This window comes from Martes martes (genome assembly GCF_963455335.1).
Source record: "Martes martes genome assembly, chromosome: 5".
Taxonomy (NCBI): Eukaryota; Metazoa; Chordata; class Mammalia; order Carnivora; family Mustelidae; genus Martes; species Martes martes.
The window spans coordinates 29,246,911-29,274,623 of NC_137892.1; positions in this window are offsets into that span (position 1 = coordinate 29,246,911).

The window sequence follows — 27,713 nt, forward strand, 5'->3', positions numbered from 1 at the left end:
AAGACTCACTGTAATGCCCAAAAGGGACACTTAGGGATGATGAGGAAGCACAATCCCATTTGATAGTTCTGTTAGACGGGACATTCCTATGTGCTTTATATGGTGGGGAAGCTTTCTTTTTGAAATGTGAGGATGGAAATGAAATCAAGGTGAGAGGCGGCTTTTAAAAGTCCTGCAACAGAAACATTAAGTTCTACTTAACTAGAGAGTTTGTTTAAATCATGTAATTTATACCTATCTTAAATACACATGGAGCAAAATGGGAACCCTTCAAGATGAGGAGGACAAGTCGAATTAAAACTAAATATTCAGGGGTGCCTGGGTGGCTCAGTGGGTTAAAGCTTCTGCCTTCAGCTCCGGTCATGATCCCGGTGTCCTGGGATGGAGCCCCGCATTGGGCTCTCTGCTCAGCGGGGAGCCGGCTTCCTCCTCTGTCTGCCTCTCTGCCTACTTGTGATCTCTGTCTGTCAAATAAATAAATAAAATCTTAAAAAAAAAAAAACACACCTAAATACTCACTGTATTGGTAAAAGATTCCTTTCTTATTTTAAAGATGTAAATGGAACAGTCTATGCAAATATTGCATATTGGTTTCTGAAAGTATTTTCTCCCCAATGTATGCTTCTTATTTCTAAATTTCGAGGTCCTTTTCCATATGGTAACTGGGAAATCGGCACAGTGAACTTAAGTAATGCAGTATGAATAATGAAGACAATCACCATAATTAGGTCAGAAGGCCTAGTTTTGTTTTTTGCTAACCAGTAATTAATTCTAATACCACTTCCTCTCTGTACGACCTTGTGAAAGCCACTTAACCTCTCTTTGTTTAAAAGAGTGAAAGCTTCGAGTGAAAGTAAAAATCTGTTCCACCTACACACAGGCATTGGGGAAGCGGAAGTGAAGAAACACCTGTGAACTGGTGCCATAAACTGTCAAGCCCTGGTGAACTCCAGCCTTTCAGTTTAGGTAAAGCTGCTTCTAGAGCTCAGAATCTCCAGCCCTTGCTCCAGCTCAGCCCGGTTCTGATAATGCCAGGCTCCCATCTTGACTTTTCCTGGTTGAAAAGAAGACCACAGGCCCAAAATGGCGTCAGTTAGGTTAAGGCCCCAAGTCAGTAAACCAAGACTTAATACCTAACCTAACTCCTTTCAAGTCCCCCCACCATGACCTTTAACCAGTCGGAGTGGGAATTTCCTGGTCAGCACTAGGAAATGTACTGATAGACTCCTTCCGTTCCCCTTGGGCCAGAGACCTCACCTAAAACAATGGATTCTTTGCTAATAATTTCTGTTTTTCCTTTCCCTTTCTCCCTTTGGAGCTCTCCTCTACTTGCTAGGTGGGATGTTGCCCAATTAGATCTTCAAAATTTCCTCAGTTGTCTTTTTGTTTTTTTACAGAGGTCTTACATTTCCCTACCCTCACCCTCTCTGTCAGAAATGAGGATTCTGTTATGTATTTTATACTTGGTTTAAGGACAGCCTGGAAAGCCCCTGGTGCGGGCCTCGGCAAACAGTAGATTCGAGGAATCCAAATACAGATCAGAAAGCTGCAGGAGCCATCTTACCTCTTTCTCTCTTTCCACATGAGGGAAGCACGGCCCCAAGCAGCAAGGAAATCACCCAGTTATACACTGAGTGGCAGATTTAGACTCAATCCTGAATATCTGGGCTCTCAAGAGCTCACTGTCTTCCTTCCTTTCTTTCTTCCTTTCTAAATAAACTCTACACCCAACATGCGGCTCAAACCCACAACCCCAGGAGCAGGAATCATGTGCTCTACGCATCAAGCCCGCTGGGGCCCCTCTCAGAGCTCTCTCCACAGCAGCAAGCCTGTGCAAACTATGGCAGGGTAAAAAGAAATAAATGACAAGGGGGCATTTCCTAGTGGCATCTTCCAGTGAAACTAGCATGACCATAAATTGGGAAGGGGGAAAAGATGTTGGAGAGCAGGGAGTCTGCTTGTCCCTTTCCCTTCCCCACTGCCCTCCCCCCACTTGTGTGTGCATGCACGATGTCCCTTCTACCTAAAATAAATAAGTCAGTAAGATCTTAAAAACAAAAAAAGAAAGCTATGTCTGCTGTATTAAGGGAACAAAGAAAACAGCTGCACAGTATCTACAATATGGTCCCATTTTTGTTTTCTATAAACATGATCATAACCGGAAAGAGGTCTTTCAGACCGTTAGCTGTGGTTATGTCTACATCTTATACAAAATACATAAAGACCTCTCCCTCTGTCTTGTTTAAATTCTCAGGAGTATCTGTGACTTTGATTAGTCAGAAAATGTACTGCTTTTTAAAATAAAAATACTATTGAAACTATTAATGATTAATTGCATAAATGTTCAATGATTCCCATACACATGGTGCCAAAGTGGAAGTGGAAAAAGTGAAATAAAAAATAAATAAAATGCAATGGAAGAATGATGGAAATACTCAGCCCTTTCTTTCTTAGAGGATTGCTATCTAATAGCGTTTCCTTTATGAGAGCGGGAAAAAAAAATAGAACACATGCAGGCCCTTTTAATACTTTCAGCGGAACATCTTTTCTTCCCATCTCTGACTTAATGCAAGAAGCAAAGCTGGCTGTCTTGGAAGCAAATACCAAAACTCTCTCTGGCCCTAGATTTAAAAAGGAAATAGATCCAATTATGTCCCACATCACATGGTGCTCCAGCCTGCAGTATTTTTATCTGTTACTCTCTGTCTCAGTGCTTAGGATCTTCACCTAATCTGAAAATCCCTTGAAGTGGTCGTCCAGGGTATTCGTAAGTGCCTCTGCATATTTTTCTGGGGAAAGGGATCACAACCTTCTTCAGGTCTGCAGGGAGATCTTGATACAAATTTGCACCCGCAAATACTCAGAACCACAGCATTCATGTGTTCGTGTATATCCAAATATTCAACAGACATCTCTGAGAGCTGTTTTTCCTCCACTTAGTGTTGCACGTGTAGTAGGATTGTTGTTAGCCATGTTAGGTGTATCGTTTCTATTACAGCAATAGTGCAAGTGAAGATTATCCCCATTTTATCAGTGAGAAATATGGAGAATCAGAGATAGTTCCAAATTCTGTGACACTCCTCTCATTGCGACCTCAGAGTCTATGGCTCTTCCCCCTTGAATCTAGATGGGCAGTGACGACTTGGACCAACCTGGACCGATTGAATGTGATGGAAGTGACCCTGTGTCAATTTCCAGACCCAGGCCGTAAGAGACAGGCATCCTCCACTTCCTGTCCTTTGGAATAACAGCTCCCAAAAAACTAGCATCATACTGTGAGAAAGCCACAGCCGCCCCATGGAGATGCCCACACAGAGAGGAACTAAATCCTCCAGACCCAGTCAAGCTGCCATGCTGTGCGGAGTTGAGATGAGCCACCATCTTCCCTGAGCCTGTGGTAGCACAGTAATAGGAAGGTGCACGCATCCTAAGCCCCAGAACCCATGACCATGTTACATTACATGGCAAAGGGAAATTAAGGCTGCAGATGGAATTAAGATTGCTAACCAGCTGACCTTGAACTAGAGAGACTTATCGTGGGTTATCTAGGTGGATCCAATGCAATCACAAGGATCCTTAAAAAAGGAAGAGAAGGGCCCCTGGGTGGCACAGTGGGTTAAAGCCTCTGCCTTAGGCTCAGGTCATGATCTCAGGGTCCCGGGATCGAGCCCCACATCGGGCTCTCTGCTCAGCGGGGAGCCTGCTTCCCTTCCTCTCTCTCTGCCTGCTTTGCTGCCTACTCGTGATCTCTGTCTGTCAAATAAATAAATAAAATCTTTAAAAAAAAAAGAAAAAAGGAAGAGAGACAGCAGAAGTCAGAATGAACATGTGGAAGAATGACTCGACCTCCTGTTGACTAATTTTGAAGATCAAGAAGGCCAAGGAATGCAGGCAGCCCCGTGGAAGCTAGAAACGGCAAAGGAAGCAGATTGCTGACTAGAGCTTCCAGAAAGGGATGCAGCCCTGCCCACACCTTGATTTCAGCCCAGTGAGAAAGAACTGTGTTTGCTGTCTAATCTACAAAACTGGAGGAGCGTCCACTTTTGTTTTTTGAATCTCTGAACTGGTGGCCATTTGCAGTAGCAGCAGTGGGAAACTAATACAGAGCCTTTCCCAAATTGCATGTATGTGTCAGCAAAATGAATTATTGTTGCTTTAAGCCTCTACATTTTGGGCTTCTTTGTTACTCAGTGATAGGTAAATGGAACACAAAAATGAAGGCTTAGAGTAATTAAATAATCTGTCCAACTGTCTTAAAAAGTTCAATCACTTGGCCCTGGCATTACGTTTTTCCCTGGGAGAATTATCAAACACCTCCACTGCCAAAATTTTGCCAGCATTTTCCTTCTCCGGACTTGCTGGACATTACTTCCCTTCCTGTCACTCTCAGCATCTGCTGTCCTCCTTGTGCCAAACTCGGTGTGGCCTTTTCTCTGTCCTCATTCTCTGTGAGGACATGACCGACCACAGCTTCTCTTTCTTTTTCCAGGAAGAGGTTCATACACTCATCACCACTTCAAGGCCAATACATCTAAATCCAAACATACCATTTCTCCAAAACAGTGACTGTTTTATTTTCTTTATTGATTTTAAAGATTTTATTTATATATTTAAAGGGGGGAGGGGCAGAGGGAGAGAGAATCTCTAGCAGACTCTGCACTGATCATGGAGCCCAATGTGGGGCTTGATCTGACAACCCTGAGATCATGACGTGACCTGAAATCAAGAGCCAGATGCTTAAATGACTGAGCCACCCAGGCACCCCCTCTCATATGTACTATTAACTTTTAAAATAGTCATTGTCCTGTGGTGATTCTCTCCTTCTCTCTCTGCCCCTCCCCTCGAGCTCACATACACACTCTCTAAGAAAAAAAAAAAAGGACGTAAGAGACAAATGAATGGTTTCTTCATAGGTGATTGAACATTTTTATGAAAGCCTAGGCCTTTTTCTAAACCTCTTTGAAGATGCCTTATAGATTTACCTTTTTATGTTTAAATATCTTTCTTCAGTGGAGCTGTACATAAACACCCTTTTGAATTAGTGGCAGTGAAATAGTTGTCCTGAAGATAATTATATTTAGTGATTAAGTTTTATAATAAAGCGGTTTTTTCAGCTTAAAAAACACTCTTTAATGGTCATTGTAGTACCAGAGGAGGTAAATTTTTCAGAACAGAGCTGAAACCACTGAAATTCTTTGCAAGAAATTTTCATGTAAGAAATTTTCATGTAAGCCTTTCCCAAAAATGTTCAAAATAAAGTGACGATCGAACAATAAAATAATTTCCCTTTGTTTCTCCTCACTTGTTGAGACCAGCTCTTAGAGTTTTTAAAGACCCATGGTATTTGCATGATGTAAAGAAAATCAGTTTCTCCTTAGTGAAACCAGAGAGAGCAGTTTCAAATGCTCTGTAGCCCACCAACTCGAATACAGACCCAGTAGAACCATAGTCAACTTCAGGACACAATGAGAAATTTGACTCATACCTTCTTATCCTTACAATACTGCCAAAAGTTGGAGTAAGAGTCAGAAGAGATGGCAGGTGAAATGCAATGTGTTACATGGGGCTATTTCTTAAAAAGATAAACGTGGTCTTCAAATGATTATAAATATTGCTCAAATATGGAGGAAACATGAACTTACCTCCCTGTAAACTGGGTCATAGTTGAAATTTTTGTGCTCTGACAGCAGTTTGACTAAATGAGGGTAAATTGACACTGTGTCCATCAGAAATCAAACAAAAAGAAGGTTTGGAACCAGGCTACATTAAGAAAGTAAAAAAATGAACCAGCATTCCAAGAACGCTTACAGAAACCCATCAGTATACAAAGATAGAAAAGTCACTGTGGGGCGCCTGGGTGGCTCAGTGGGTTAAAGCCTCTGCCTTCGGCTCGGGTCATGATCCCAGGGTCCTGGGATCGAGCCCCCCATCGGGCTCTCTGCTCAGTGGGGAGCCTGCTTCCTCCTCTCTCTCTGCCTGCCTCTCTGCCTACTTGTGATCTCTGTCTGTCAAATAAATAAATAAAATCTTTAAAAAGAAAAAAAAGAAAAAAGAAAAGTCACTGTGTGATGCTCATGTCATGATCCCAGAGTCCCTGAATTGAGCCTTGCATCAGGGTCCCTGATCAGAGGGGAGTAGCTGTTCTCCGTTTCCCTGGAGGCTACCCATCAGTATAATCTTAGGAGCAAATTAACAAGGGCACATGTAAACCACACAAAGAACTTTTGCTGGACTCCAAAGAGAACTGAAAATTGTGACGATTTAATAGTCTATTTGCTAGGAATCTCTCTGGTGCAAATGATGGAAAATCCAACTCAACTTGCTTAATTAATGAAAGAAATTTGTTTGGTTCATCTATTCATCTATCTTCAGTCTCAAGGATTACTCAAGCTTCAGGCATAACCTGATCTAGGGGCTTATGCAATGTTCTATGCACTCAGTTCATCTCCAAATCTCAATTCTGTCCTGCCCTGAGTGTTCACTTCACCTTGAGACTCCCTTCTCAGAACCAAGACAGCTGTAGCAGTATCATGTCTTTCATCCTTCCATCACCAAATTCTGTGGAGGTGTGAATACTCTTCTTTCTCAGAAGTCTTGCCAGCATCTTCTCGTGTCTTCTTGGCTCTGATTGGGTTAGATGCCTATCACCATTAGTTGATCAGAAGATTGGATGTACTAACTGGTTTTCCCCCCAAAATAGGGGAAACCGTCACTCCAGTTTACAAACAATAGCTAAGCAGAGAGGTTTCCATGGAAATTTAAGATACTAGAAAGAATGGGAATGTATGTTGGGCAACAGGAAGTGTCCACTATAATAATACTGTTACGTTAGGAAAAGACATTTTGAATTTTGCTTCTATTTTTTAAAGTAAGAAATAGAGTCATTTAGTCTCACAGACACCATGATCTGATATACAAAGTCTAAAAAATATCAAGTTCGATCACTTTGATACCTAATGAGATACTGATTTTGTTCCTCTCTAAATCACTCTTCTTTCCAGTCTTGCATTTTTATTCATGCAAACTTCGCTCCAGCCTCACCAATCAGCTGTTCTAGATTGCTCACTTATGTATCTTGATGCTCCAGATTCCCAATGCCTGGAAGTTTACTTCCCCTCTTTGTTCTTCTCTAATTCTCCTTCTTGGGGCACCTGAGTGGCTCAGTGGGTTAAGCCTCTGCCTTCGGCTCAGGCAATGATCTCAGGGTCCTGGGATCGAGCCCCACATCGGGCTCTCTGCTCCACAGGGAGCCTGCTTCCCTCTTCCTCTCTGCCTGCCTCTCTGCCTACCTGTGATCTCTGCCTGTCAAATAAATAAATAAAATCTTTTAAATAAATAAATAAATACATTTTCCTTCTCCATGGCCTAATGCATAGCTACTTTCTCTATAAAGCAATTGAGATATAATGATTCTTTCTCCTAAATTTTCTCACAATTTTTAGGTTAACATTTGCGTTTTTACCACAAAGTCCCCTCTCTAGGCCATGAAAGATACCACTTTGATGTTGGCATTCTTTCCCACTGACCTTGAATGTGGCCATAGACTTCCCCATATAGCATTCCCAGAAGTGCCTAATAATCAAAATTGCTCATAAAATGAAACTCTCTGGGCATTTTCGATGAATACTAGGCACTATATCCTCACTCGTTCACCTTTGTAACCCTAATAGTTCATACCTTCTGAGCATAAACATTCAATAAATGTTTGGAAAGTGGAATGTAATTGAATGGAAGGCAAAACTTAAAAGTAAGTTAATGACAGTGGTGACGGATCAAAGCTAATCATGAGTTAAGGATACACACTTCTAACATGAACATTTAAAATGTGAGAACTCAAAGTTTCCTGTCCCCAAACAGTGGGTTTTCACAAAATGTGAAATAAAATCTTAATGTATAAAAAAGCTTTCCCTGAGGAAATGGTTGAAAACCATTTAAAGCAAAATACTGGCATTTAACTATTCTTGCTCCTAAGAAATAAAATAGTTTAACAGATTCACTATTTAGAAAATATAATATGTGGCAGGTGATGTATTTGAAAAGAGGAGGGAGAAATCCATCCTCATAACCAGATCTGGCTGGGGAATAATTTCTGGAATTGTGGACAATTATTGTATATATTTTTAGCCATCATTTCAGATGACCTTATAGCATTGGGAATTGCCCCACTTTATAGCCCAGAAGTGAGTACATAAAATCATGTTAAAGTGATTATAATAAGAACTACAGAGGCAGTAATGTTAGCTGCTTTGCAAAATACTTAGCCCAGGAGACTCTTTAAAGCTGAATAGAACAGAAAACACTGGTAGTCATATTAGACCTGTTCCTCCAGTTAAAGTCAGCACTGCCTGGCAACCAAAACTCAGCACCATTTTCTTCAAATTTCCCATCTCACTTACCACCTGACCCCGAAGCATCCAGTTACATTCTTGAAAAACAGAACAGACTAATCATTTAGCACCATGTCATCAGTGCTTCCTCGCCTCACCCCCATAACAGTTATATTTAAAATGTTCTGATTTGAAGACACTAATATTTAATTTGCTTAGGCCAATCAGTGAAGGAGATGTTAAAAACAACATAAAAATGAAAAATTTTAGCGGCGCCTGACTGGCTCAGTCAGTAGAGCATGTGACTCTTGATCTCGGGGTTGTGTTGGGTGTAGAGATCTTAAAATCATTTTAAGTTTTCATATTTTATTTACTCGCTCATGAGAGAGAGAGAGAGCACACAACAAGGAGGAGAGGCAGAGGGAGAAGCAGGCTTCCCCAAGAAGCAGGGACCCTAGTGCGGGCCTCTACCCCAGGGTTCCAGCCAGGATCATGACCTGAGCTGCAGGCTTAACCATCTGTGCCACTCAGGTGCCCAATAAATTAAAACTTTAAAGTGTCACTTAACTTAACCAACATAAAACTTCCAAGTTTTTGAGCACTTTTTTTTTTTAAAGATTTCATTTATTTGAGAGAATGGAGGGGGTGCAGGGAGGATCCAAGGGAGAAGCAGACTCCCGGCTGAGCAAGGAGCCTGATTCCAGCTCAGTCCAGGGACTCTGGGACCATGACCTGAGCTGAAGGCAGATGCTTAACTGACTTAACAGACTGAGTCAACCAGGCGCCCCAGGGCACTTTTGAATATCAGTTCCTTTTTTAGTGATTTTTCTACATTTCTCATTAGAAACCTTCTAGGGGCGCCTGGGGAGCTCAGTGAGTTATGCCTCTTCCTTGGGCTCAGGTCATGATCTCAGGGTCCTGGGATCGAGCCCCACATCGGGCTCTCTGCTCAGCAGGGAGCCTGCTTCCTCCTCTCTCTCTGCCTGCCTCTCTGCCTACTTGTGATCTCTCTCTCTCTCTCAGTCAAATAAATAAATAAAATCTTTAAAAAAGAAAAAAAAAAAAGAAACCTTCTAAATAGGGTATTTATCATGCTTTTCCTGTCCAAAGAGTATTTTAGTGCTTCCATGTAGTTGGTAAGGGAATGTCCTTCTTTATAGAAAAATCCACATTAATAAACGTGAAAGGTGTATGTATGGAACCCCCAATAAAAGAGTAAATCTAGTAAGTGAGCACCAATGGCTGTTAACACTATTGGGCAAAATGTTCGTGGAGAACTTTATGATGGGGGCGCCTGGCTAATTGAGTCAGTAAAGCCTCTTGAGCTCAGGGTCATGAGTTCGAGCCCCACGTTGAGGATAGAGATTACTTAAAAAGATAAAATCTTTGAAAAAAATAAATGAGAGGACTTTATAATGAAAGGGTCAGGCTGACAACATCTGAATCTATTGATCAATCACTAAAAGTATGTCAGGTAAACAGGATGTGATACACTGATAGATTTTTTCAATTGGGGCATAATATATAACTCCAAATTTTAGTGGCTCAAAACAACACCAAACATTTATCACCTCACACAACTTCTCTGCTCAGGAATTCAGGAGTGATTTATCTGGGAAATTCTAGCTCAAGGAATCTTGAAGCTGCAGTCAGGATGTCAGCTATGAGTATAGGTATCTGAGGGCTTGCCTGGACTGGAGGATCCACATCCAAGATGGCTCACTCTCATGGCTTGGACCAGAGGCTTTCTCCACAGGGCCACTGACTTTGTACCTGCCATGACATCTGGCTTCCCCAAGACTGAGCGACCCAAGAAAGAGAAAGCAACTCTAAGGTCTTTTATGACTTAGCCTTATAAATCATATATATCCTATATATATTGTCATTTGGGCTACATCCTATTGTTTCATAAGTCAGTCCTGCTCTTCCCTGGGGAAGGAGGTGAGACGACACAGGGCATGAATATGAGAAAGCAGGGGTCATTGAGGGCCATCTTGGAGGTCAACTACCACAAATGGGAAGTAATCCTATGAAGTATTCTTGCCCCCTCTCCCAGAAAAACCATTCCAGAATCTAATCAAACATCTAGGTCTACCTACCAATTTGGGAAAAATAAGGGAGAGGTGAAGAATGGGTAGAGGAACAAATTAATTCAAGAGGGACATAGTTAATTCCAGAATGTGGGACAATATAAGGAGCAAGATCTGATTTCATCAGCTAGCCAGTGGTATGGAGGAATAGTTACAGAAGAAAAGAGATCTAAGAGATGTAACAACCAAATGAAATGAATGATTCAAGCATATCAACTGTAAAAAGACTTCTTTTCCACAGGTTTAAAAATTTCAAAGACTGGGTATGAGATGGTAGTAAAGAATCCTTATTAAGATAATGGCATCATGGGTGGGTGTATTTAATGCCCTTATTTCTTATGAGTACATGTGGAAGTATTTGAAATGCTACGGTGTCTGGGATTTGTTTTAAAGTAATTCAACAAAAGTAAAAAAAGTTGGGGGACAGATGAAATAAGATTGGCCAAAAAGTTGAAAATTGTTGACACTGGCAAATGGATTTAGGGAATTCAGAATATGGATTTAGGGATTCAGAATATTCATTCTGAATATGTTTGAAAAATCTCCATATTTTTGAGCCACTAGTAGTCTGGGGTTAATGACAGTAGCTAGCATGACCTGGAGGTACCCAAAGAGAGACTGCACAATTTTTAGCTGAGCCAGGGACGATGATGGGTCTGCATTTGTGGTTCTGCACTTCCATGATCTTGAAGCGTGGGGCGGGGAGAAGGTAGACCCGGATGCAGGGGAAGGTAGGGGAAGGGACGGGGATATCAATTTGGAGTCAGTGCAAACGCCTGCACTTTGTGATGATCATGGTTTCTTCTAGGGAAGTCACAGACCAGAAAGGAAGGAAAAAATCTTGCGCTGGTTGGGGGCCACATCCTACTTGAATCCGCACTTGCTTCCTGTCCAATCACCACTCTTTCCTGTGTCACTTCCCTCCTTGGGATGATGTTTTATTTTTGCCTTCAAGTACATTGCTTATCATTTCAGCTCAAATTTCCCTAACCGTCATAAAAGTTTTTGTTCTGTTTGCAGTTTAAGATTTGTTTTCCAGGGTGTTATCAGGGCAGGAGGATAATAGTTGCTTTTACTCTTCTTTTCAATCTGTATCTCTCATCAGGGTATTGGGGCAATATTTTAAGTGTTGATCAGTATTGAGCAACTTGGAGGAAGCCACTGTGGAAATACCAAATGATAATTATCATGAGGATAAATTAGGTGTCACAAAAGAAGACCGAGAAAGACATGAATTTCTTATAACTATTTTTAATCCTCATATTTAAAAAGTATTTGTCAGGGTGCCTGGGTGGCTTGGTCCATTAAGTGTCCAACTCTTGATCTCAGCTCAGGTCTTGATCTCAAGGTCATGAATTCAAGCCCTGCATGGGGTTCCAACCTGGGCCTGAAGCGTCCTTAGAAATAAATAAAAATAAAAAATAAATAAAAAGTATTTGTATGTGACTTGAAGGAAAGGGCTCAGTTATAGGATTTTAGAAGGTTGTTTCAAACATTTCTAGCTGCTCTGGCCTTTCCTGGATAGAAATAATAGCAATTTGAAAACCGTCAATTCCTGAGGAAGAATAAAGCATTGTCCAAGGAACAGGGAAGACTCACTGTGAAATCACCACAGAAATGGTTTTATCAAAACCTTTCTACTAAAAGGTTGTATTTTATCCCAAAATAGATTGGAGCTGCCTAGCTATTTATGGCTCAGAAAAGGAATCATCTGGTTGGCCAGCCTTGGACATGGCTCGTCGTTGGAGGTGGTGGTTAAGAAAGAGGAAAGGTCGTCAATTGTATCTCAGTGAAACTGGGGAGAGGTGGAGAAAGAGAACAGTAGTAAGGTTTAGTTTCCATAACTGAAATACAGTTAATTACATGACCAACTGTTCAGAACATACGAAAAACAACTCATTGTATATACAATACTTTCATTAGGGGAATTTGCTTCATTTCCTTCTACACCATTTACATAGGGATATCACACTGATTTCAAACAAAGGACCAAAACATGGACTTCTGTGGAAAAAGTGAAATGCATTAGTTTTAAGATGTAAAATTCTGTCAAACTGATCACTTGGGGTTATAGAGAACCATAAAACATGATTTAATTACAACACGGAGTTCAATAAGGAATAATTCTTGAAAAGAATGCCTATTTTCTTATGAAAGAGGCTCTTTACCTACCCTATTAGTGAGATCGAATGTGTGTGCTTGTGCAGGACCAGTGTCTTTTTCTGGGTTCTTGCTGGGCTAAATGGTGGAGGCACCACACGAAACAAGTACTGTGCCTGTTCCCTATCTCATGATTCTTCCAGCACAGTCCCTGGATCAACCCCTTTCATAGCAACTGGGAGCTTGTAAGATATCCAGACTTTCAGACTCCAGCCCATACTGCCTGCATCGGAAACTACATTTTTGTTCTGTTCTGGTGTTTTTGTTCGTTTGTTTTTTTGTTTTTTTTGTTTGTTTGTTTTGAGATTGATTGATTTATTTTAAAGAGAAAGAGCTTGAGTCAGGAGAGGGAGAATCTCAAGCAGACTCCCCACTGACCAGAGCCCAGCAGGGGTGAGGCTTGATTGCATGATCCCAAGATCACGAACTGGACGGAAATCAAGAGCCAGATGCTTTACCGGCTGAGCCACCTGGGGGCCTCCCAGAAACTGTATTTGAACCCACTGCCCAGGTGATTTGTATCCAAACACATATTTGTATGTGTTTTGAGAAGTACGGCTCTAGAGTCAGAATGCTTCAGACTCTTAATCTAACCTTTCCCTTCAAATCTTAACCACTAGAGGTTTTCATCTCTAAGACGTTCCCTTCCCATTTCTGGCCCAGCCTTTCATGACATCAGATAACAACATTCAGGTCCAGACCCTAGCTCCTCAAGGTGTGAGCTCCTTGGGGGCAGGGAGTGGGTCAGAATCATGTCTGTACCCATTTTAGCTCCTGCCACATAGTAGAACTTAAGTACCATTTGAAGAACGAATAAAATGGTTGGCCTTCGATATTAAATGAAGGCAAATATGAAGCCTGACTCCTCCACGTACTAGCTGTATGCATTGAACAAATGACTTAGTTTCTCCAGTCTCACTAAAATGGGAATCACGATACCTATCTCAAAGAATATTTCTGAGCATTAGATGAAACCAAATGTACCTGGCATAATGGACCCACTCTCTCCTCAGGTTTCTAGGTATTTTTCCATCTATTAATAAAATCATACTGTATTTCCGGGCACCTGGGTGGCTCAGTCAGTGAAGCATCTACCTTCAGCTCAGGTCATGATCCCAGGATCCTGGGATCGAGCCCCACATCAGGCTCCCTGCTTAGCGGGCAGCCTGCTTCTCCTTCTCCTTCTGCCACTTCTCCAGCTTGTACTCTCTCTCTCTCAAATAAATAAATAAAATCTTTAAAAAAATAGTACTATATTTCTTTCCATTTTTAACCGTTGTTCCCTGTCTTAGTTGGCTCGGGCCGCCATAACAAAATACCATACCTGGGTGGTCAGCTTAAACGACAGGAATCTCTGTTCTCCCAGCTCTGGAGGCTGGAAAGTCCAAGATCAAGGTGCCAGCAGGAGCCAGTTTCTAGTGAAAACTCTTTCCTGGTTTACAGAGAGCCATCTTCTTGCTGTGTCCTTAACAGTTGTCTGGTGTATTGTCCTCTTTTTGTGAGAACACCATTCCCATCAGATAAGGAACCTACCTTTATGACCTCATTTAACCTTACTGAAAGGCCCTCTCAAAGGTCTCTCTCTAAAAATACAGTCACAGTAGGGTTTAGGGCTTCAACATACACATTTAAGAGGACACAGTTTGCGCACAGCTTCCCCAGTACCTGGCAGTGAAGTACTCACAGTTACAACAGATATTTTCTATGTTCGACAAATTGACGTCAATTACAACAACACTAATTCTATTTCTCTGGCCCAATAATGTCTTCATGCTCCCCTCATTCAGTTTTTGTGTTTTTTTAAGTGTTCTCTGTCCATCTCACTCACAGACTCTCATGTGGATCTCTCCTCTAATAATTACTGTTTTTTCTAGGTTCATCAGATTGCTTGATTATTTAGCTAACTTTCTGCCTCTAGCAACTTAAAGCCTTAGGTTAAGTCAATAAGCTCTCAGAAATGTAAGTAATACTTATTTTCCTGTACTCGATCAAGATTAAAATAGGTGAAATATATAATTATGGGAATTCCAAAAATTGACTTTGAAAAAAGATTATACAGACTAGCATCCCTTTTTTAATTCAACTGTGACTATTCTTCTGCTCCCTTACTCTGATCTAAAAAAGCATATAAGTCTTTAAAAAAAAAAAAGAGTCATTACCTACTTTCCATCTGTGACTAGCAACATTTATTTTTAAAATGAACAGACTTTCCACTAAATCCCTAGATGCTAATGTCTTCTTGGACTGCTGTGACCGTATGAAAACCATGCCCAGTTGAACATTTAATATTCCCAAGAACTGCAAAGTTGGACAAAGCATTTAACTCAGAGCAACAATTAATGAGAGGTCATAATTCAGTCAATGTCTACTTTATTCATTGGGCTTCGTAAGAATAGAAATACGGGAAAAACACAAGTTCTCTTGTCTTGGAGCTGGTTGGCTAGTGGGAAAGGCACAGATATGAACAAAAATTAAATAAAATGTCATCATTGATTCTCTAATGAAAGGTCTATAAGATGCTAATGATTGCTGGTGTGTTAAGTATACTTTGACTGCGGTTATAAACCGATATTGATGATAGGAAAACTCCTCAAGAGCATTGTGTAGATTTGCTGTCTTCCATTTCTCTTGTCCTATTTTCTCTTGGATATATGCCCAGTAAGCTTTGATCCCCATGACACCACTGAAACAGTCCTTGTCAAGTTCACCAGCTTCTCGGTCTTACAGATTCCATTGCAACATCTTACGGATTTCTTTCTCCAGCCTGGATCTTCCCTCAGCTGAACTCCAGACCATCTGCTTGAATGTAATACAGATGTCTCAAAATTTTATCTAGACCTGAGTCCTCAATTCCTCAATTTTCTCCCCCAAGCCTTCCTCCATGACCATTCCCCCATCTTATATTCACTGAGCTGCTCAGATCTCAACCCCTAGAATTACCCTTCATTTTCCTCTTTATCTTGCTTTCTTCATGTAATCTACCAGTATGTCTTATTGATTCTACCTCCAAATCATTATCCAGAATCCCACACTTCTTCTCATTGCCATGAATGCTCGACATGGAGCCCAACCATCATTATTTCTTGCCCGAATTTTGCAAGAGCCTTATAACTGGTACCCCTGCTTCCACTCCTTCTCTCCTACAGCTGATTGTGTACACAGCTGCCCCGAGGCATCCCGCTAAGGTTCCAGCCAAATCATATTGGTCCTCTGCTCCAGAACCATCCAGTAGGTCCCTATCTCACTCAAAGTAAAAGCCAACACATTCAGTGACCTGCAGAGCCCTACCCAGTCCCCCTTTCCTAACTTTTGCCTCTCTGAACTGCCTTCCAGCTCTACTCCCTGACCCTACTGAAATCCCACCTCCAGTGGCTTCCTTGCTTCTCCTCAACCACAACAGTCATGCTCCTGATTCAGGGCCTTTGCTATTCTCTCCACCTGACATGCTCTTCTGCCAGATATCTATCTGCATACCTGCTTCCTCATAACCTTTTGATCTTTGCTAAGATACCACCTTCTAAGTTAGGCCTTCTGTTCCAGACACAATTCAATCAAAGAAGCAGAATCATATGGAAATAGATAGATAGATAAATTGATTTTTTATAGACAGAATGAGAAAGATTTGTTACGAAGATTGACTTTTTGCAATTGTGAGAGCTCATTAGCAGTCTCCATGAGGCTATTTTCTTTCCTTTTTTAAAACTGTAGATGTATAAGATAAAATGATTAATTTGATTTATTTGCATTGAATCAACAAATTATTTTGGTGCCATATAACTGCATGTGAAGAGTCATGGGGCTAGAAAATACTGAGGATAGGTTTGAAGGCTAACTCTATTAGACCAATAGTTATCTACTTTATATTGAAAAATCTTGGAAATTTAGATTTTCTAGCTATGCTTTATAACAATTCTGATATGAATCACCCTGTCCAAAGTTCTTCCTTGTAGCTGACAATAGTTGTTTTGCCATAATATATACCTATTGCCTTTTGATCTTTTGCATGGTATCTATTGAGACAAAGGGAATGGTTTTTGTTGTTACAGTCCATGCCATGTTTGTGTGAACTCTTGAGGAACCCAATGGGGAATAATAACACTGAAGGTTGGGCTTGCTTTCAGCCCTTAGCTTTTCTTATCATCTTTATAGTACTCGTTGAAATAATATGACAAGTAAGACTAGCAGACTTAGACATAAAGCTGTTTTCTTCACATCTGATGCTGGAGCTCAAAGTCCACAGCTCAGAGTAGGGAAGAAGGATGGATTTAAAACTGGGAAAGGCCAGGAGAAGCTGGAATCCTGCAGGACACACTGGAACCCGTATCAGTTCTCATGGCCTCCAACTTGCTGGTGTTCGTGACTTCACGATCAAAGGACCTGGCTGGCCCCCTCCATTCTAGAACTAAGCATCCAGCTGGCCTAGGAATCAGAGAAGTGGAAGCACATGCAGGGGAAGAAGTAGGGCAGTTGCAGGCCTGGCCACTGCCCCCATATAAATGAAGCGAGCTACAGATGAGCTACAAGTGAGCAGCAGATAAGCTACAATTTATATGAACTACAGCAATACCTGTCCTAGCCTTTCATGCATAAAAAATGCAATGTTTCACTTCCTCCCTCCAAATATGACACAAGAAACATACAGGGAATGGAAATGTCATTCAGCCTGCTCAAACTACACATTACAAAGCTACAGCCTTTCCAGGATCACACAGTCTAAAACTCTGACCCTACCTCCAACGCTCACTGTCCTTCTCCCTTATATCATTTATTTATATCATTAACTTTCTGTATATTTTACTTATTTGTTTTCTCTACTGTCAGTCTTGCCCCATATAAATGTGAGGTTCCAAAAAATAAAAAAATAAATGTGAGGTTCCTAAGAACAGGACAGGGGTCTTTGTCCACTGCTCTATGACTCGGGTCCGGAAGAGTGCCTGGCACATAGTTGACCCTCTGTGCATATTTGTTGAATTAGTGAATTAAAGAAACATTCTGATGGACATTTTCCATAGATATTTAATTATGATTATTTGTCCCTAGGACAATCACATAGAGATTTTCTAACTAAGGTGAATTGAGAATTAGAGTATCCGTGATAAACCTACAACATGTAAAACAGTGAGACAGCTAAGAACTAATGAGTTATACTTATTCCCATTCCATATCCCTTAGGAACTGGGAACAAATTTATAGAAAATAGTGAAGGAGCAAAAACATGTTTTCTAACCTCTTTCAGGTAATGTATGGAATAGTGAAGATAAGGCTTTATTAATGTAAAAAGGATTGCTTATCAGATTTCTCCCATTAAATTAGGCACTTGATAAATACACTTGGCTGCTACTGATGGCTATCTTGAACTTTTCACCTTACCTTCCTTCCACTCTTTTCAAAATGAGCACGGTGTAGGGAAAACTATGCTCAGACAAGACCCTGAGAAATGGAGATCAGAGCTTCCTTTTCACCTGCACCTTGTTCTAAGCCCCCTCCTCAAAGAAAATGCTTCCATTACCCAATGGTAGCATGAATTTCTCCTTTTTAGAAAATCCTATTGTATCGGTTCATCTGCAAGGCAGTTCTTTATGTCTTACAAGCCCACTAGAACAGTTAGGGTCCCGACACTAACCAATGAAACAGCACACACACACTGGGATAATTCACGATGAACTTGTTCCAGGGCTCTGGGAAGGATGTAGATCCCCAAGAGAGAGTCTATGAATCTGGGCTAGCCAAGGAGTGCTGTCACCTCCTTAGGCACAAAGAGAGGAAGTGGTTACCAGAAGGAGGGAGAGCTCTGGCCAGTGGATCTCCTTGAGATGAGCCAAGACTTTCTGTGATGGCCAACTTGCAAGGTAACCTCCCAGGGAGGTGACCAGGATCATACAGAACCTGACCTCATTCTCTTCCCCTCTTCTAATTTCTTGTCACAACAACCCTCATCAGATGACCCCAACCAGATGCCAGGAATCACAGGAACTCCTTGATGGAATCTACTGGTCCACTTCCTAAGACAGACATCAAGCTGGGAAAGACCGTGGTGTAATGAACCTAGAATGGCACTCCCAGTGAAAGCAGGAACAGGGTCACCCACTCTCCTTTGTATTCCCCAGAGCACCTTTCACAGATGAATTACTAATTACATTGTGTAGACACAATGCGCAAGGTCTACTAACCCATCTCAAAACATTCACACAGAATGTCAGGTAGATCCCAGTGAGGCCAGTGAGAGGAATGACAGTTAGACTGTGATGACCCCAGTGAGCCCTGAGATTCTCTCTCAAAAACCAGGAACCAGTCTGAAAGGCAAGGATCCTTCACTAAGTCTTTTGTGAGATAAGGAGAAAAATGCAAGAGGAAGGTCCTGAACGGGTTTCTGAAATATCATAGATTGGTTGGTATACTGATATGCTTGGCCAGCCCAGTCCCCTAGATGGGAGCCACAGAAATGGCGCCATGAAAGCGTACAATTACAGCCTCCACTCCTACAGCTGCGTGCCTGGTGGTGCAATACAAAGGGGTGTGAATCCATGGACAGAGCCCCCCAGTGCAGCACCGGACCCTGGAAAACACCCTCCTCTGAGCGAGACAGTGTTAAGCAGGGTCTTACAGCTTTATCTTATTACTTGTTACATCACTCTTTGAGGCGTATAACTTCATGTGCATGATTTATGTGTTGCGTTCAGATGTTGGTCGGTGACAAGTATAAAGAAAGATCAATGAAGAAAGGAAAAAGGTCCCTGGGAACTTTGGAACTTAATTTTTTAAATGTCAAGCTAAGGAAATCGGAGAGGGCCACTCGGAGCATGGCATATATCTTAAAGACCAATTAGCATTTTACATGCCTTTTATTAAATGGATACTTCCTTTAACTAGCTATATTGCTTTCACTCAACAGCCTAATAACCCAGAAAGTAGTAAAACTAAATGCCTACCTTATTGATTAGCTGTCGAAAATATTATAATATTTCACCTTTCTCATAAAATATGTGCTAAAAATTTATTAGGACATTAATATACAAATTTACCTTTCCAGTGAAATGTGCTATGAATCCCAAGCAGTGTGCTTCCTTTAGTTTCTTCAAAAGCAGTGTTCTTGTGCAGAACTACAGAAAATAAATATAAATATGGCAATTTTCATAAGTAAAGATTTTGTCCGTGAGCCTTCCACATATGTTCTTAGTTCTCTTACTAGGATTTTAAAATAGCATAATTTCTGCATTATCCTTTGAAGATCTTAAAGTAAGAAAGAAATCATATAAGCATATATTAAACAGAGCTCTTTTTTTCATTCCTGGAAACACGATAAAAGCAAAAATTACTGTGAAGCAATCATGTTTTTCTCCCAGAGGGTAAGGGCCCTGTTTTATTTACCTTTGGGTTCCCAGCATTGAAGCTAAAGGCTGGCATAGCGTAAGTGTTTTAAAAATGTTTTAACCACATATATACCATATATGCTAAATACGTAGCTATATATACCTCTCTCATCATTGGAAATTATGTGCTAAGAATTATCAAATAACTACAAGAATCCTACACACATGGCTTACTCCTAAACATGGGGAATGATGTCTGTGGTGTGTTTTATTAATTCGAATGCTTTCAGCTCTCGGACTAGAAAGCCTTGTCTCAATCCTCTGAAACAACAGGAAAATGGATTCTCATGTGGTAAGCCGTCAGGAGATAAGGTGGGTTCAAGACTGGTGAGGTTGGCAGCTCAGTGACATTTCCAGAGATGCAGATTTTTTCCCATCTCTCTGTTTTGCCTCCTCATCATCAGACTGTGGTTAATTTGAGAAATGAATACAATGTTCAGAGACAGGAAAAACAAAGCCAAGTCCCTTTTCTTCCCTGAGTCTCTTTTTAAGATCAAGGAAGAATTTGGGGCGCCTGGGTGGCTCAGTGGGTTAAGCCTCTGCCTTCGGCCCGGGTCGTGATCTCAGGGTCCTGGGATCGAGCCCCGAATCGGGCTCTCTGCTCGGCAGGGAGCCTGCTTCCCCCTCTCTCTGCCTGCCTCTCTGCCTACTTGTCATCTCTCTCTCTCAAATAAATAAATAAATAAATAAAAGATCAAGGAACAATTTCCCAGAATTCACCCATTACACACATAACAAGCTTCTCCTCAAGTCTCAAGGGCCAGAATTGTGTGTGTGTGTGTGTGTGTGTGTGTGTGTGTGTTTTAAGAAAAAACAACATCTTTATATCAGAAACAAGTGTCCTCCAACATTCTAATAGAGCAATCAAGAATATTGCTACAAATTTAATTGGAAGTAACTTGTGCCTTATAACTCAAGACAGGAAAGCTATGCTTTAAACTGAGGGTCGCTAGAGGCTCGGAGGGGGTTAGGGAGATTGGGTAGTGGGGTGATGGACACTAAGGAGAGCACATGATATAATGAGCACTGGGAGACTGATGAATCACTGACTGCTACCTCTAAAACTAACACATATTATATGTTAATTAATTGAATTTAAATTTTTTAAAAAAGGAAAGCCGTGTTTTTATTTGTGTAGCAGATACTCTTGGCTGCCTTCCCAACAGCCATACCCTTTCCTTTTCTTTCTCAAGCAAGTGCTGTATTGTAAGCAGAGGTCTTCAAAATCGTCTCCCTCTTATTAGTTCACACTGAAATGTACTCAAACTATTTTTGTTTCCTTTACTGAAAACCATTTTTTTTTCATTCACACTGTTCCATACAGCTAGGATACAATTGTGAGCAGTACAGACCAAAATTCCTGTCCACAGGGAACCTAAATGCTATTACAAGTAAGATATACCTCATATAAGAGGCATTTTAACGATAGGTAACAACTTAAAAATATGTAACATGAGTTTTTGATAGTCTTAGAGCAATGGAGTTTCCCTGAATTTATCCTGAAAAAATAATCAGATGTAGGAGCAAACATGTTCATTAAATGGATATTCACAATAACCTCTAGGAGGGGAAAATTGAATATAGCCTGGTTAAGAGAATTATTGGGTGTCTATATAGTTAATCGTGAAAAATGATCATGGTTATCATGATGACTTCTGAGTAATATATACAGTTGTTGAATCACTATATTGTACATGTTAACTATCCTGGAATTAAAATATGGAAAAAAAGTAAATTTGATCCTGAAACAATTAGTATGCTTTAAAGACACTTTAAACAAAACATAAATTCACATTTGCAAAAGAAAAGGAAAAAGGAAAGGAATTATGCTGGTTATTATTACAATATTGTGTCGTCATTAGACATCCTTGTGTGGAATTCTATTTATTTCTTGTAAAAATGTTCAGGATATGACACTAAATGAAAAAAACAGGCCACAAAGTAGTATGGAAATTACAATAGCGTTTTGTTACACATAAAGATGAATAACATCAAAATGTTAACGGTAGTTTTCTCTAAGTGACATAATTTCAAATGAGATTTTTTATTTCCACCTATTTTCCAGGTTTCATTTGTGAACATGCACTGACTTGATAAATAGTAAGGGGTGGTAGCTAAAGTCATCAACCCTGATTTTAAAGTTTTGCTATAATACCATCAACCATTCATCAAGCACCCCCGTGTTACAGCTGATGCACTAAGCATTCCATGTGTGTTTTTTTAGTTAAGCCTTTCAATGTCCCCCATAGGTTAGGCATTGCTATTTTCTGTGTGTTCTCCCCAGGCTATAAAACGGATTTGATGGAAGGTAAATATCTTGGCCAAGATACACACTACTAAGAGTATATCTAACTACTACAGGGTTCACCCTGAATCCAATCCAAAATAGCCCAACTCAGTCTGGTCTTCTAAGCACTGATGCTATTACGTCTACAAACATGGGCAGTTAAAAGCATGAATTGGCAGGTAAAAGTTGAATATGGCAAAAAGTCAATGACTTAGATCCCAAAACTTTGGGGAAAATACAAATGGATAAACAGAACTGTATCAAGAAGGCAAATTAACTGCCAGAAACTATCTTCTCCGAAAGAGTCTCTTGGAAAAGAACATAATTACACAGAGAGAAAATAATATATCTTGAAGAAAACTGGAAATATACTAATACTAAATATTATACTAAATATTAGCTGCTACCAGTGAAATATTGACAGTTCCGTGCAAGAAAGAGAGCAGTCTAAAATTCAAAATACGATCACGTGGAAACAGGAAGACGGCGACTCAGAAAAGTGGGTGTGGTTCTGAATGACCCTAAGCCCCCAGGCAAAGAATACAAAATTAAGGGGGAAGCATTAGCTGAGGCAGTAAGCAACACAGTGAGCGGTTAGAGACTTGCATTCAGATAGTCTGGGTGAAAAATACCCCGCCCACTTCGATGTATTTCCGTCCAGGCCTGAGAAGCAGGTGCTCAGGGGTGGGGCACAGGAGGACCTCGTATCCAGAAGACAACCTCCACTGCCCTCGGATGTTTCGCTTCTCTGTTCCTCCAGACCACTGCAAAATTTAACAGCCTGGACATAATTCTTTGGCCAAACTAGGCTCAGTGAGGCACTTCTGCTGCTGCTTTTGCTCACACATCTGCAGTTAGCTGGGAAGAACTGTGCAGGAAGCATCAACCACGTGTCCGAAGCCCGGGCAGGGAAGTTTGGAAGGCTGGAACCCCTCTCGTTCGCCCTACCCAAAGTCTGCTTTCCTTTTCAAGAAGTCACCCATTTTCCAACGTGCAGTGCCCTTCGTGGAACCATCTAGGTGCTCACAGGCAGGTGAGTAATCCGGACTACACTGGATCCCCACCCCCTACCTTTGGGGAATGTGATTGGTGAGTGAGGTCATGCCAGAAGGGAAAATACTCTCCCAGCAGAGACATGGGCTATTAGTCCACAGCTACACGTCATGGGGGGAGCCTGGGGCCACACCTGGGCAGCAGGAACATATCCTGGAGGACAATGAGGACACGCTAGGACCTTCGTGTGCCCATCACTGTATCCGAAAACTTCCCATGAGGCTCTTCTTTGTCCGTCTCTACCTTGGAACAATCCAGAGAAGGGGATTCTGAGAAAGAGAGCTCTCAGAGAAATCACATGCCATCACAAATTTAAGAAAAACATAGAAATGATAAACATCAACACATCAGCACAGGGCCTGGCCCATAGTTAGTGTTTACTAAAAACTCATTTATTTATTTATTTACTTACTTACTTATTTTTTTAAAGATTTTATTTATTTATTTGACAGACAGAGATCACAAGGCAGAGAGACAGGCAAAGAGAGAGAGGGGGAAGCAGGCTCCCTGCTGAGCAGAGAGCCCGAAGTGGGGCTCGATCCCAGGACCCTGAGATCATGCCCTGAGCCAAAGACAGAGGCTTAACCCACTGAGCCACCCAGGTACCGCAAAACTCATTTATTTATCACTGTGGTCGTAAATCAAATGACCTGTGCTAATGGTACCTGAACTAGAAGTCACTGTTTATGGCCATTTTAGACATGTGAGTTGCTGGCACAATTTGTTGGAGTGAAGGGCACTGGGGCTCCACTGTATCTCTTCTTTGGATCATATTTGGAAACAGTTTCCATGGATAAGCTAGGTGTTAATTTGGTTAAACAACAAAAACAGTGCATACATGTGAATTTCTTGTGTTCAGATTTATTTTCACAAGGCTTGTAATTGAATCTCTAGTTTTGTTTTGTTTTTTAAGATTTTATTTATTTATTTGACAGAGATCACAAACAGGCAGAGAGGCAGGCAGAGAGAGGAGGAAGCAGGCTCCCTGCTGAGCAGAGAGCCTGATGTGGGGCTCAATCCCAGGACCCTGAGATCATGACCTGAGCCAAAGGCAGAGGCTTAACCCACTGAGCCACCCAGGTGCCCCTGAATCTCTAGTTTTAAAAATAAGAACAATCTTAATATTTTTAAGGGTGGCTTTTGCAATTTAATGTAATGCTCTTAAATGTTCTTACAATGAATTTTTCTGTGCTGTATTTATGTTATTTCATTTTTTCACTGTTAGAGTTGACTCACAACAAACTTCCCCAATAACTCAAATCATTCTCCCATTTAAAGGGCACAGTTGAAAGTATATAATTCAGGCGCACCTGGGTGGCTCAGTAGGTTAAGCATCTTGATCTCAGCTCAGGTCTTGATCTCAGGATCATGAGTGCCAGCCCCACACTGGGCTCCATGCACATGGAGCTAACTTAAAAAAATACAAATATATGAAAGCATATAATTCACTATTTTATTCACAGAGTTGTGCAACCATCATTATAATCAATAATTACATATTTACATCACCCCGAAGAAAGCCCACATTCCTTAATCAAGTGAGTATTATAAATCAAGTGAGTTAAATATATAGATAAATCTTAAATTCTCTTAATTTTTCTAGCTGTACTCTTTACAAACTCAGTAAGATTTTCACTTAAAATCACAAATATAAAACAGTTATTCACTTATGTTAAATTAGAATCATGGGACCCTCCTAACAGGCCAAATTATCCGAAACATTATAAATATCTAAATATAGATTATTCCTGGGGCGCCTGGGTGGCTCAGTCAGTTAAGCGTCCCATTCTTGATTTTAGCTCAGATCATGATCTCAGGGTCATGAAATTGAGCCCTGCATCAGGCTATATGCTCAGCGGGGAATCTGCTTGAGATTCTCTCTTTCCCTCTACCCTGCCTCCCAGTCATGCTCTCTAAATAAATAAATAATCAATCTTTAATTAATTAGTTAATTAAAAGTATTCCATAATAAAAAATATTTTAATAATATGAATTATCTACTTCACCGTTTCTACATTTAATTCCAAATCTCCCCAGAGGTAAAAATACACCTACCACTAAAGAAACATTGTTATGCAAACAAACAACATACTTTAGGATTTGCTTTTGAGAGCAAATTCGAGCATATGTTTTTTCGCCCAGATGAAGTTGCATCCCAAGAAGAGGCTTTGGCCAGGGTTTGAAGTCTAGAACCAGAGACACCCAGAACAACTCTTCTCATCACCATGAGTAACGCAATAAGCCCACTTTTATGGTTACTATAACAAGAAGATTGGCGGTTGGAGACTTAGTGGCAGCCAAAGTGGGAGGTTTGGGATAACCTAGAAGAGAGAGGGGCCCAAGCATTATGGTGGCAGGCAGAGGCTGGAGGGAATGCTATACAGGAGTGTTTATATGATGAAGGTAGCTGAGGACTTTTAGGACAGGAATGGCTAATATCCTGAGCTGTAATTACTCTCTCTTGCCTACCTGCAGAGGTCTGATAGTCTTACATTTGAAGCCCAGAAGTAGGACGAGTAGGATAACCAAGAGTGATGTAAGGAACCAGGAGGCTCCTTGGGCACAGACAGCAGTGGGAGCAGATGCAGAAGCGCCCCAGAAGCTTCTCCCCCCGGGGGGCTTCTGGGCTACCAGAACTAGGGGCTTGGGCCATATTGTTTGGCTATTAAAGGAAAGGGGGACTCCAGAAGGATAGAAGGATAGGAAGGCCCTGGCAGCAGAGGCTTGGGCCAAAGGAGGATGTAGCCACATGCTTTTTAAAGAAAGCTCTACTCAGGAGAAAAGAAGATGGGTCCTTTCCTACATTGTTCCTAAGAAGACCAAGTCGTAGAGTATCTCATTTTGCTGAGTTACAGAATTCTCCATTGTATTCAGCTACTCAGCACCTCAACCAGCCAGAGAAGGCTTCCCAGATCCTCTTTTTGAACCAACCCTCATGAAAGAAGGTATCGGCCTCTCATGTCATGAGGGAGGAAATGAATCATTTGACTGCTCTGACACCAAGTGCTCTTGATTTGTCTCAGAAACTCCAAGGATTTTTGAATTTTGGTCTAAGCAAGCAGAACATTCTGCTAATTTTTCCATGAGGGTTGTTTATCCTCATAACCTTCTGATTCAACTTAAGATTTAAAAATAGTGTTTTAGGGGCACCTGGGTGGCTCAGTGGGTTAAGCCACTGCCTTCGGCTCAGGTCATGATCTCAGGGTCCTGGGATTGAGCCCCGCATCGGGCTCTCTGCTCAGCAGGGAGCCTGCTTCCCCCCCTCCCCGCCTGCTTCTCTGTCTACTTGTGATCTCTCTCTGTCAAATAAATAAATAAAATCTTTTAAAAAAATAGTGTTTTATATGGGAATATGATTATGAGTCCCCAAATAACTGATCTCTTTAAAGCGGCTACCCACCATAACAAAGATGCAAAAATTGGGCCTTATTTCTCACTTTCAATGCTGATTAGCCCTCTGTATCTAAATCAGGCCATTAGGGTTTGGCTCTTTGAGCCCTCAAGTATATATAGACAGTTTTGAGAACCGGTGTTACTCTACTTCCTTCTAGTTTCACCTTTGCCCCAATGTGTTATGAGTGAAGGGATGCATAAGAGGAAGGGTGTGTAGCGCTTCATGACATTGTGCCCTGGCCGCTGGAACTGCTTTTGGTCAAACCACCATGGCCTGTCCTGGCTCTGCCTGGCATGTTGTCCTGACCCAGAAGGAGAAGTCACTGAACACTTCTGTAAAAGAATTTGAAAAAATGTGAGTGGCAGTTAGGAACTGTTGTTCCGCTTAACTTCAGTGAACAGTAAACTTACCACAACTTCAACTTTGGCGCCATTTTGTACCTTGCTCTGTGGGGGGATTCCTGTTACTGACAGACTTGACAGCCCACTGAAAGTGTTGCTTCACAACCACTTTGGAGATAGGAGATGTGGGTAGACGACGACATGAAGAGGAACATGTTTTTCTGCCCAAGAGAGAAGAAAAGTTCATGCAAGATTGAGCAAAGCTGGGGCGCCTGAGTGGCTCAGTGGGTTTAGCCTCTGCCTTCAGCTCGGGTCATGATCTCAGGGTCCTGGGGTCGGGCCCCGCATCGGGCTCCCTGCTCAGGGAGCCTGCTTCCCCCTCTCTCTCTGCGTGCCTCTCTGCCTACTTGTAATCTTTCTCTGTCAAATAAATAAATAAAATCTTTAAAAAAAAAATATTGAGCAGAGCTGTCATAAGTTTGCTCTCTTCTTTTGTCAAGGAGCACAGCATCTTCTCATGCAAAAAAGCCTTTCCCCGTGGAACAGAGAGATTCTTCTGTGCCTCTGTATAGACCATTTCAACTAAAGGGTGAAAATCTAGAATGTGGCATTCCTTACATAGAAAGGAATTTCCTTTTGATACTGCATCTCAACTATCCTGTGAAAAATCCCCACTCCCCTCTTTTTTTTG